Raw genomic sequence first — 10000 nt, forward strand, 5'->3', positions numbered from 1 at the left:
TGTGCGCTTGAATGTGTGTGTGCGTGTGCGTGTGCGTGTGCGTGTGCGTGTGCGTGTGCGTGTGCGTGTGCGTGCGTGCGTGCGTGCGTGCGTGCGTGTGTGTGTGTGTGTGTGTGTGTTATAGAGTCTGCCAGTTCGCACACTTTATATGACATGATTTATTTGAGGAGAATTACAGATTCAGGAGATCAAAGCATCAGCACCTCCTTTTGTTCGTGCCACAAAGGCCAGATGGTCTACCTGTTACGGCCGCTAGGTATGATGCGCACACACACATACACACACACACACACACACACACACACATACACACACACACTTGCACACACACATACACGCACAAACACACGCACACACACACACACGTGCGCACACACACTCTCTCTCACACACACACACACACACACAGAAGAAGAAACTGGGAAGGCATCCCACGGTTTTGGCAGAGAACTCAGGAGTAGAGAATTCTGTCAACTCTGTGAAAGTGACTCTAGATTTGTGTGTGTGTGTGTGTGTGTGTGTGTGTGTGTGTGTGTGTGCCTTCAGTGTTTCAGGTGGGGGTATGTATGAGTTTGTGGGGGTATGTAATGATACTGCATAATGGACACGGCAGTAATTTAAATGACCTGTAGCCTACTAGGGGTTAAGAGCTCTTACTGGCAGCTATTACATGAGTAGCACTCTTGACTAAGGTGTGTGTGTGTGTGTGTGTGTGTCTCTCTCTCTCTCTCACACTCTCTCTCTCTCTCTCTCTCACTCTCTCTCTCTTTCTGTCTCTCTCTCGCTGTGTGTGTGTGTGTGTGTGTGTGTGTGTGTGTGTGTGTTGATACTACTAGTGTAAAGTTGGCTGAACTGTACTGTAGCTCAGTAGGGGGCCAGCTGTCTTACTGGAAGCTCTGACACAAGCAGCACTCTCATGGATGTATGTGTGTGTGTGTGTGTGTGCATGTGTGTGTGCGTGTGATAGTGTGACACACACACACACACATACACACACACACAGACACACACACACACATCCAACTATTCTCAGTCTATTAGAAAGAGGACATAATGCTTAGTCTGTGCGTATTCTAAATACACTCCGTATTCTTCCGATCTCACAATGACTTAACATTGTCAGGTCATTCTCTCATCGGTGAGCCAGCACTGACCAGGACGATCTTGGCATCCAGCAGTCTCCAACACTCACCTCTTTACGACCGTCTGAGTCTCCCACAGTGAATTCAGCAACAAAAACAAAACAAATTTAAAAAAAACAGAAAGAAAGAAGGAAACACACGTATTTGTTATTATTAGTCACTTAACAGTCATCTTCATCCAAGCATCCTGTGTAGTAGTAGTAGTAGTAAGGGCACTTACTGGACTCTGACTCTGACTCTGGGATTCCTAACGGAGCGGAGGAGTGGAGATCCCAGGTGACCACTCACCTGAGGCCTGCTCGTGGTCAACAGACACGCAGGGACAGCAGCAGCACTCCGCTCACCCGTGTCGTCCAGGCAGGGCATATTTGGGTTTGCACACTCACGTCGTTCTTGGCCAAGACCACCCACCTCTGAATGTGGTCTTGAGTGGGCTGCATCCTCAATGCGTCCTCAAATGCGTCCTCCACATGTAGCCTACTTGGAGCTGTCCAATTGTTATTGCCCAGGATGCATGATACCTGAGGTGTGTTCAAGTTCACGAACATAGGCGAAATTTTGCGATCGCTTGCAAGCAGTATTCCATTAGCCTTGAGTTTTTGGCAAACGTTTGCTAACAATCGCAAACAGCCTGAGGAGGTAGTGCTCTGCGAACATACAGTGGAACTGGAAGTGAGTTTGACGATGCAATTTCTGTTAAAATGGAATGTTGACACCAAATCGTTAAAATTTAACTGTTCAAAGAAAACATGTTCACCACGAACGTTCGCCACTGTTTGCCAAATTTGATTCGCACGTCAGGCGAGAACAAGATCTTACTGTAGATCTTCAAACAGTTAGTTAGTTCGTTTATTTGTTGTCCCCTTAGGGAAATTCTTTCTCACATTTCTTAAACACATTATCGTACATGGTCACAGGCACGGGGATGGCACATATATGGTCGAAGACAAAAAGGATGGCAAATAATATTTCATATTTGACAGAGACATTTACATACAGTACTGTATATAGTTGTGAGTAGATGGAAGAAAGCATACATTATTGCACTGCATACATTTATCTGTGAGGTTTTGTCTCAGATGTCACACGCTAGGTGTAACACGCTAAGCTACAGTGTTATGCTTCAGACTTTTTGTCATTTTAGGGCTCTAACATGCGGTCATGATATGCAAGAACACCATTTTGAACTCTGTGTGTGATTACTGTAAGTGTCAAGTTTAGGCCAAGAAGAGTTGATTCTGTTCAGATGCTTTAGAATCAGAGGAGTTTCTCTCTCTATGTCTCTGTGTGTGTGTGTGTGTGTGTGTGTGTGTGTGTGTGTGTGTGTGTGTGTGTGTGTGTGTGTGTGTGTGTGTGTGTGTGTGTGTGTGTGTGTGTGTGTGTGTGTGTGTGTGTGTGTGTGTGTGTGTGTGTGTGTGTAGTTGTGACCTCGCACGTCTGGCCTCCTCTGATTGGATTGACAGGAACAGAGGTGAGTAGGGAGGGGAATTCTCACAGTTTGCTGCTCTGTCTGTCTGACACACACCGACACACACACGCTCACACATACACACGCTCTCACACACACACACACACACACACACACACACACACACACACACACAGGCTGTCTGAACCCTTACTCATCCGCCTACACACTCCCTCAGGAATCCTAGCAGGTGCTCCATCTATCTGCTCATCCAACCCCTCCCTCCCTCTTTCTCTCCCTCCCTCCCTCCCTCCCTCTCCCTCCATTGGTCTGTCCATCTCCATAGCTCTGTCCTGAGTGAGCATTTCTCTCTCACACACTTTCTTCAGGCCATCATTATCGTTCCCTCCCTTTATCTCTCCATCTGTCTATGACAGCCTTTCATTTTCTTTCTCTCTCCCTAGTTTCTCTCTGTCTGTCTGTCTGTCTGTCTGGCTTTTTTATGTGCAAATGTATTCATGACTGTTTGTAGTGTGTTTGCTTTTGTATGAGGCGCATCATGATTTCATGGGTTAAGAAATGATCCAATAAATGGCAGTTGAACCTCTCTCTCTCTCTCTCTGTCTCTCTGCTCTCTGTCTCTCTCTCTCTGTCTCTCTCTCTCTCTATCTCTCTCCTTCTCTCTCTCCCTCTGACCTGCTCCTGCCCTATCAGATTCTTGATGACTCAGGTTATGGGCTTGCTAAGCAGGCAGGAGGGAGATGGACGATGGAGCAGGCTGGCTGGCCGGCAGTCAGGTGGGCCCTCACTGGGCTAGTTTCTGGGAAAGTCCCATCATACACCCACCCTACCAGGCCTTCCCCCTTCAAACTCTGAGCTCAAACAGACCAGAGGAAGTATGTACTGTAAGTAACGTGACCCATGCAAGACAACCCCAAAGTCATACTTAACCCATTCAGGTCATGGTGTTGTTTTGACTGAATGAATTTATGTTGATGTGTAACTTGTGTTGCTGATTGGATTTGTTGGTGTTTGTTGGACCCTTCATCAAGGTCCCTGATTTGGATCATAGACAGTCAGTGCAGCAAAGCATTTGGTGGTGTTTGTTGGTGTCCACATCAGGGGCTTGCATGTTGTTTGGTTATGTTGGTGATAGATCCATAAAGGATCACAACAACAAAGAGGATTGACTGAAGAATTTGGTGGTATTTGGTGGCAGAGAGAACCCATCATGAGTGTTGAGTGGAGTGGGCCTGGGACCCCATTATTGAGTCTTCTGGAGGTGTCTTGGACCAAATTCAATGAAACACAAATGAAGGAAGGTGTCTGCTTGATAATCCGAGTGAAATGCTCTCAAAGGCTGCTCTGTTTGTGATGTTTTTTTTGGCTGCAACGGTTGCTTTGTTGCTGATTTTGTTTATTTAGTACCTCCCCTGTGTGTATCTGATATGACAAATTTTATGAATGTAATCCACCTTAAATCCACCCTTCTGCTGGATGGATTTCAGGGTAAATCCTGAATCCCAATCCTTCTAAAACGTTTTGAACAACACATCACATACTGGAAAATTGATCCAGACGAAAACCAAGATTTGATTACCTTGCAATCCTTTGAACAACCCCTTTGCAACATTTGATCCATTTCAATAGCAAAAATCTGAACAGATCACTTTTGAACAACTGGCCCCGAGGTACTACTGTACAACATGCGGTGTGCTTTTGACTGCAGCCAGCCAATTGTGCGTTGCCATTGTATCCCGCCGCATGCTGTACAGTATAATGTAAAATATAGGCTTGATGGCTGATTGGCAAGGTGGGAAATCCCGGACCTGCAGCACAGGGAATATAACACCTCTCCTGTGTATATCTGAAATCCAAGTTTATTATTATACATGAACTTGACAATACATGCTGACACAACAACTCAGTCAAAGCAACACGATTTGATTCCTCAATTAGTGATGCCATCACCTGTTAAATTGTGGTAAGAACCAAAAGGCAACCATTTTGTCAAAGCTCAGATGGAGGCATGAAGTCAAAATGTGTAAGCATTTTTTTTATTTACTTGTATTTATTTTTAAACATAGTCATTTGAGAATAAAGGTTTATTTATTTAATCCTCATGAGTGCCTGGATGAAGTCAACAAATCAATATTTAAAGAGTGTTCCAGAGCTTGAGAGAGGAGACTGAATTGCAGTGTTCATATTGTTTTTATGTTCTGCTCTAACTCCCACTCACCTCATAACATACATTTCATGTCAGTGACAGTTTTACCTCTCTCTGCATTCTTAGAATACGGACACAGTCACAAGGGTTCTTGAGGCTTGCCTCTACAAACAGAACCTTTATGAAGGTTCTGCCCTCGGAGACTGTCTGTCAGGCGCTTGGCTTGTGGATGTGCAGAGAACACTCTCCCTGCTGAGTATCAATGTCAAGTCCTCAGTGTGAAGAAGAAAGAGGAGGAGGAGGAGGAGGAGAAGAAGAAGAAGAAGAGGAGGAGGAGGAGGAGAAGAGGAGGAGAGGGAGGAGGAGGAGGAGGAGGAGAAGATGACAAAGAAGAAGAAAAGTATTGTTGTAAAAGTATTAGAAGGGAGGGGAAATGGAATGACAGATCTGGGGGGAAGAGAGAGAGACTGTAGTCGTGGGAACCCAACGGGGAGTATGCATGTGTGTGTGTGTGTGTGAGTGTGTGTGTGTGTGTGTGTATGCAGCTGTGTTCCCTCTCTCCATCAGATGCTCCCAGACATATCTTCCTCTGTGGACCTTCTCCGTAGGAGCCTCCGTCCTGGAGGCCAGTTCACAGCACAGGGGCTCTGTCTCCTCCTGGTAGCCCACTGGCACGCTGACACCAGATCAGTTCACAGCCGCTGCGCTACTCCTTGAAGACACATTGGCTTGTGGAGGGAATTTATCTTTCTGTTGTGAGTCATCAATCTCTTTCTCTGTCAACACACACACACACACACACACACACACACACACACACACACACACCACATACACACATACTGTACACATACCCACACATACTGTACATAGATTGTGTGTGTGTTTTATTTATATAAATAAATTGACATTGACATTGACATTGTGTGTGTGTGTGTGTGTGTGTGTGTGTGTGTGTGTGTGTGAGAGAGAGAGGGAGAGGCACACACACACACACACACACACACACACACACACACACACACACACACACACACACACACACACACACACACACACACACACATAGATAGTAGATAGTCAGAGAGGACACACACACAAATACAGTTTTCCAGACAGCCTGACCTTTGCCCTCCCACTCCTCCAGAGCACAGCTGGGGGGTTTGGCCATGTTGTGTTTGTGTTTTGTCTCCACTGATGGGCATCCTGCAACGCGCAAACACAGACGTATACACAAAACAGATTCAGACACACACCCACACATTGTTTTTAAATATCATCCGAAACAAAGACACAGCTACAGTACATGAAAATAAGGGCTTCTATAAAGCCAGTCTGGTGGACATGCAAAAAACTGGAAAACCAATTGCATGCACACACACACACACACACACACACACACACACTAAGAATTATAGAATTAAGGTGGTATTGTAACATAGAGATGCTGCCTCATACAGTACATGGAGACACATGCTGTGTATACAATCCACCTTATTCTTGAAACTGCTAAAGTTCTGTCAGATCCAGTTCGTACAGATCCATTCTGGTTTACAGTTTGGGTTTGACACATGTTGAGTGGTAGTGTAGAAATGTACGCACATCTACAAAAATTCTAGAGGTGCTGGATACGGGCACAAACATAGAAAAATGAAAAGATATCCACACCACCGTTTCGACCACTTAGGCCTTCGTCAGGTATCACACCTAGCAAAGACCTGAGAGGTCAAAACGTGGCCATTAAACTGGGAGCATACAAGACAGTGTGCGGATATCTTTTCTTTTTTCATAGACACATGATGACTCGTTGATAGCATAGACATTTACAGTGTAGGACAAAGATACCTTATATGTATATCAGTGTTATCTCTATGGCACGCTTATGTTTGAATTTATTACTTAGGACATTGTATGTCTACTTCTGCCTTTTTAGACAGATAATATCCCCTGGGAACACGCACATACACACACACACACACACACACACAGCCTATTAACACCTCCCTGCACGTGCACACACAGGCACACATGCACAACAGGTGTGTGTGTGTGTGTAATTACGATAGTGTGTAATTAAGACCGCCTGCATCAGCATCCAAGCGTGGGTCAACTGAGTCGAGTCCAACGATCCTCTTCAGTATGGGATGTAGACCCCCACTCCCAGCCTACTCGGGTGTGTGTGTGTGTGTGTGTGTGTGTGTGTGTGTGTGCGTGCGTGTGTGTTCAAAGTGGGAGATGGAAACTTGAAGCGAGTGTGGGTGGAGTAACAGCTGGTCCTGAACGCTGACAAAGCCACCATCTCGCTCTCTCTTTCTGACACACACACACACACACACACACACACACACACACACACACACACACACACACACACACACACACACACCGAGACATTGGAAACGGCTGTCCAGAAGGGGAGGAGCCCAGGTGGGGCGTTGCGGTGTTTGGCGTGTGTGTGTGTGTACTGACGGTGTGTGTTGGGGGCGTGTGTTGGTGTGTCAATGACACTGATGGGCGTTGGTGTTGTGGGGCAAGCATAATACACAAATGATTAAGGGGCGTTTTGGTTGGTGTGTGTGTGTGTGTGTGTGTGTGTGTGTGTGTGAGTAGGTGGGGATGAGGGGGGTGGGGGGTAGTCCAGGTGTAAATGTGGAGGCATAGAATAATATATTGGGTGTGTATGGTTTCAGGGCTTCTCTTTGTTGGCGTGTGTGTGTGTGTGTGTGTGTGTGTGTGTGTGTGTGTTTGAGTAAAAGGAGAAGTCCACTGTAATTGCACGAGGGCATGTTAGACACCCCAGCCTCCTGCACCACTTAGACCAGTAACTTAAGGCCATTATTACGACAGGTGAGAGGGAAGACAGACCTGTAATTACACACACACACACACACACACACACACACACACACACACACACACACACACACACACACACACACACACACTCACACACACACTCACACACACACACAGACCACATTATATCATATACTCAAAGGCCTGTGACAAACCTACCCACCCCCACTCAGATGCCCATGACAAAACACACTCTCTCTTCCCGTATTTTGAAAGCAGATAGATGAGGGATTGATAGGAAAAGATGACATGTAAATTTTGTCCGACAGCTAAACATTGTGCAGGTGTGTGTACGTGTGTGTGTACGTGTGTGTGTGTGTGAGTGTGTGTGTGTGTGTGTGTGTGTATGTGTGTGTGTGTGATAGAGACAGTGAGTTGATTGTGTGCTCTCCTGGAGGTAGATTTGCATGCTTAGACTTGGTATGACTGACTCAACTCTCTCTCATACTCACTCTTTGACAAACACACACACAAAGACGTACCAACTTTCACTCTTACCACCTCTCAACACACATACAAAACAAGCGCACACACACACACACACACACACACACACACACACACACACACACACACACACACACAGTTTGTCAGCCACCTACTGTACTCCTGTGTCCCCTCCCCTCTCTTTGCCTTTCTTGCTCGCCCTCCCTCACTTTGTAGCTGGAGTAAAACACACGCTCTCTGACACACATCCTGTTCTCTCTCGTTCTTTTTTGCTCTCTTTCACTCTCTCTCTGTCTGTCTCTCTCTCGTTCTTTCTCTCCCTTTCTCACTCGTTTCAGCCACCACCTGCCTACATCCCATTTAGTTATTCGCTCTCAAACTCAAAGTGAGGTAGCATGAAAGTGACGCACATAAACACGCGCAAAATAACCAGCGCGCACATCCCAACCCCCCCCCCCCCCCCCACACACACACACACACACACACACACACACACACACACAAACACACACACACACACACACACACATCCCAATCAAAAAAAGCTCACTTGAAATGACCATGTGACCATCGTGGCCCAATGGGGTTTCAAGTTTAGCATGTTTTTTTTCTCTCTCTCTCTTTCTCTCTCTCTCTCGCTCTCTCACTCTCTCCCTTCTCGCGTTCGCTCTTTCCTCCGTGGATAGAGTACGGTTAAAGTTGTAGCCCTTTGTGGAGAGAAGCTGTCTGTGGCCCACCACACAACCACAGACTAGCACTGGGACCAGTCGCAGCCCGCCAGGCCACCTGCGGAAGAGAAAAACGCACAGAATATGAGCTAGAGAGAGCGAGAAAGAGAGAGAGAGAGAGCGCGCGGGAGAGAGAGATAGAGAAGAAATATCAGAGAGAGTGAGTAAGGAAGAGAGAGAGAGAGAGGTTGGGAGTCTTTAAGGTGAAGAGGTGCTGATATCAAGGTGAATCATCGGGATTACTGTGGCAAGCACGAAGAGGAGGAAAAAGAAAAGATAAAGAGAGAGAGAGAGAGGATCCCGTGGCGACGCATCGGTCCGAAGCTGGCCACTGTGCAGGGTAAGCACCAGCTGACCACAACGAGAGAGAGAGTGAGTGAGAGAGAGAGAGAGAGAGAGAGAGAGAGAGAGAGAGAGAGAGAGAGAGAGAGAGAGAGAGAGAGAGAGAGAGATTCGCACCCAAACCTCAACTGGCTGATCCCCACACAGGGACTCAACCACACTTATTGCTTTGCTGGAGTTGCTTGCAGCAGGTGTCTGTTTGAGTGTGTGTGTGTGTGTGTGTGTGTGTGTGTGTGTGTGTGTGTGTGTGTGTGTGTGTGTGTGCATACTGTGAGTATCTGCATGTCAGTTTGCAAGTATGTGTGTGTCGGGGGGGTGGGGTTGTGTATGCGTGTGTATTTGTGTGTCGGTGTAGGAGTGTGTGCATGCAAGTGTAGTCGTGTGGCTGTGTGTGCATGCAAGTGTAGGTGTGTGTGTGTGTGCATGCGAGTGTACAGTAGGTGTGGGTGTGTGTGCACTCGAATGTACACACACCCAGGTATGTACTGTATGTGTGTAGGTGTGTGGGTGTGTGTGTGCATGCGAATGCAGGACTGTGTGTGTGTGTGTGTAGTGTGTGTGTGTGTGTGTGTGCCTGCGAGTGATGGTGTGTGTTACACCATCCATGTGAGGATCAGGGCAACAGGTGCAGTCTTGGTGCTGACCCCTCCAGCACACAGGCTTCTCCATAGCGAGCTCCACTCTCTCATCTCCCGTCGTAAAGCACTGCTCTGAATCCTGCACATCTGGCGTGTGAAGGAAAAACTCTGCATTTATTTCTCCTTTTCTTTCTGTCTTTCTCTCCACCCCTCTGCATTTCCATCTATCCATTCCTCTATCCTCTATCTGTCCATCCATTCAACTATCCATTCATTCTTCCATTCATCCATCCATCCATACTTCTGTCCATACATCTGTACATTCTATCCAT

General features: G+C 46.6%; 1 protein-coding gene across 3 annotated transcripts in view; it reads left to right on the forward strand.

Moving 5' to 3' along the window:
• Nucleotides 1–5424: 5424 nt before the first annotated feature.
• The window catches only part of runx1 (RUNX family transcription factor 1), a 63655-nt gene continuing 59079 nt past the window's right edge, over nt 5425–10000 (forward strand). For 2 of the 3 annotated variants that reach the window (XM_062517957.1, XM_062517961.1), the window contains exon 1: nt 8687–9088. The gene's annotated coding sequence lies outside the window, so the exon portion shown is untranslated. Of the gene's footprint in view, nt 5473–8686; nt 9089–10000 lie in introns of those variants that run through there. The other variant, XM_062517958.1, reaches the window with a different exon arrangement.

Source organism: Sardina pilchardus, chromosome 17 (genome assembly GCF_963854185.1).
Source record: "Sardina pilchardus chromosome 17, fSarPil1.1, whole genome shotgun sequence".
NCBI lineage: Eukaryota > Metazoa > Chordata > Actinopteri > Clupeiformes > Clupeidae > Sardina > Sardina pilchardus.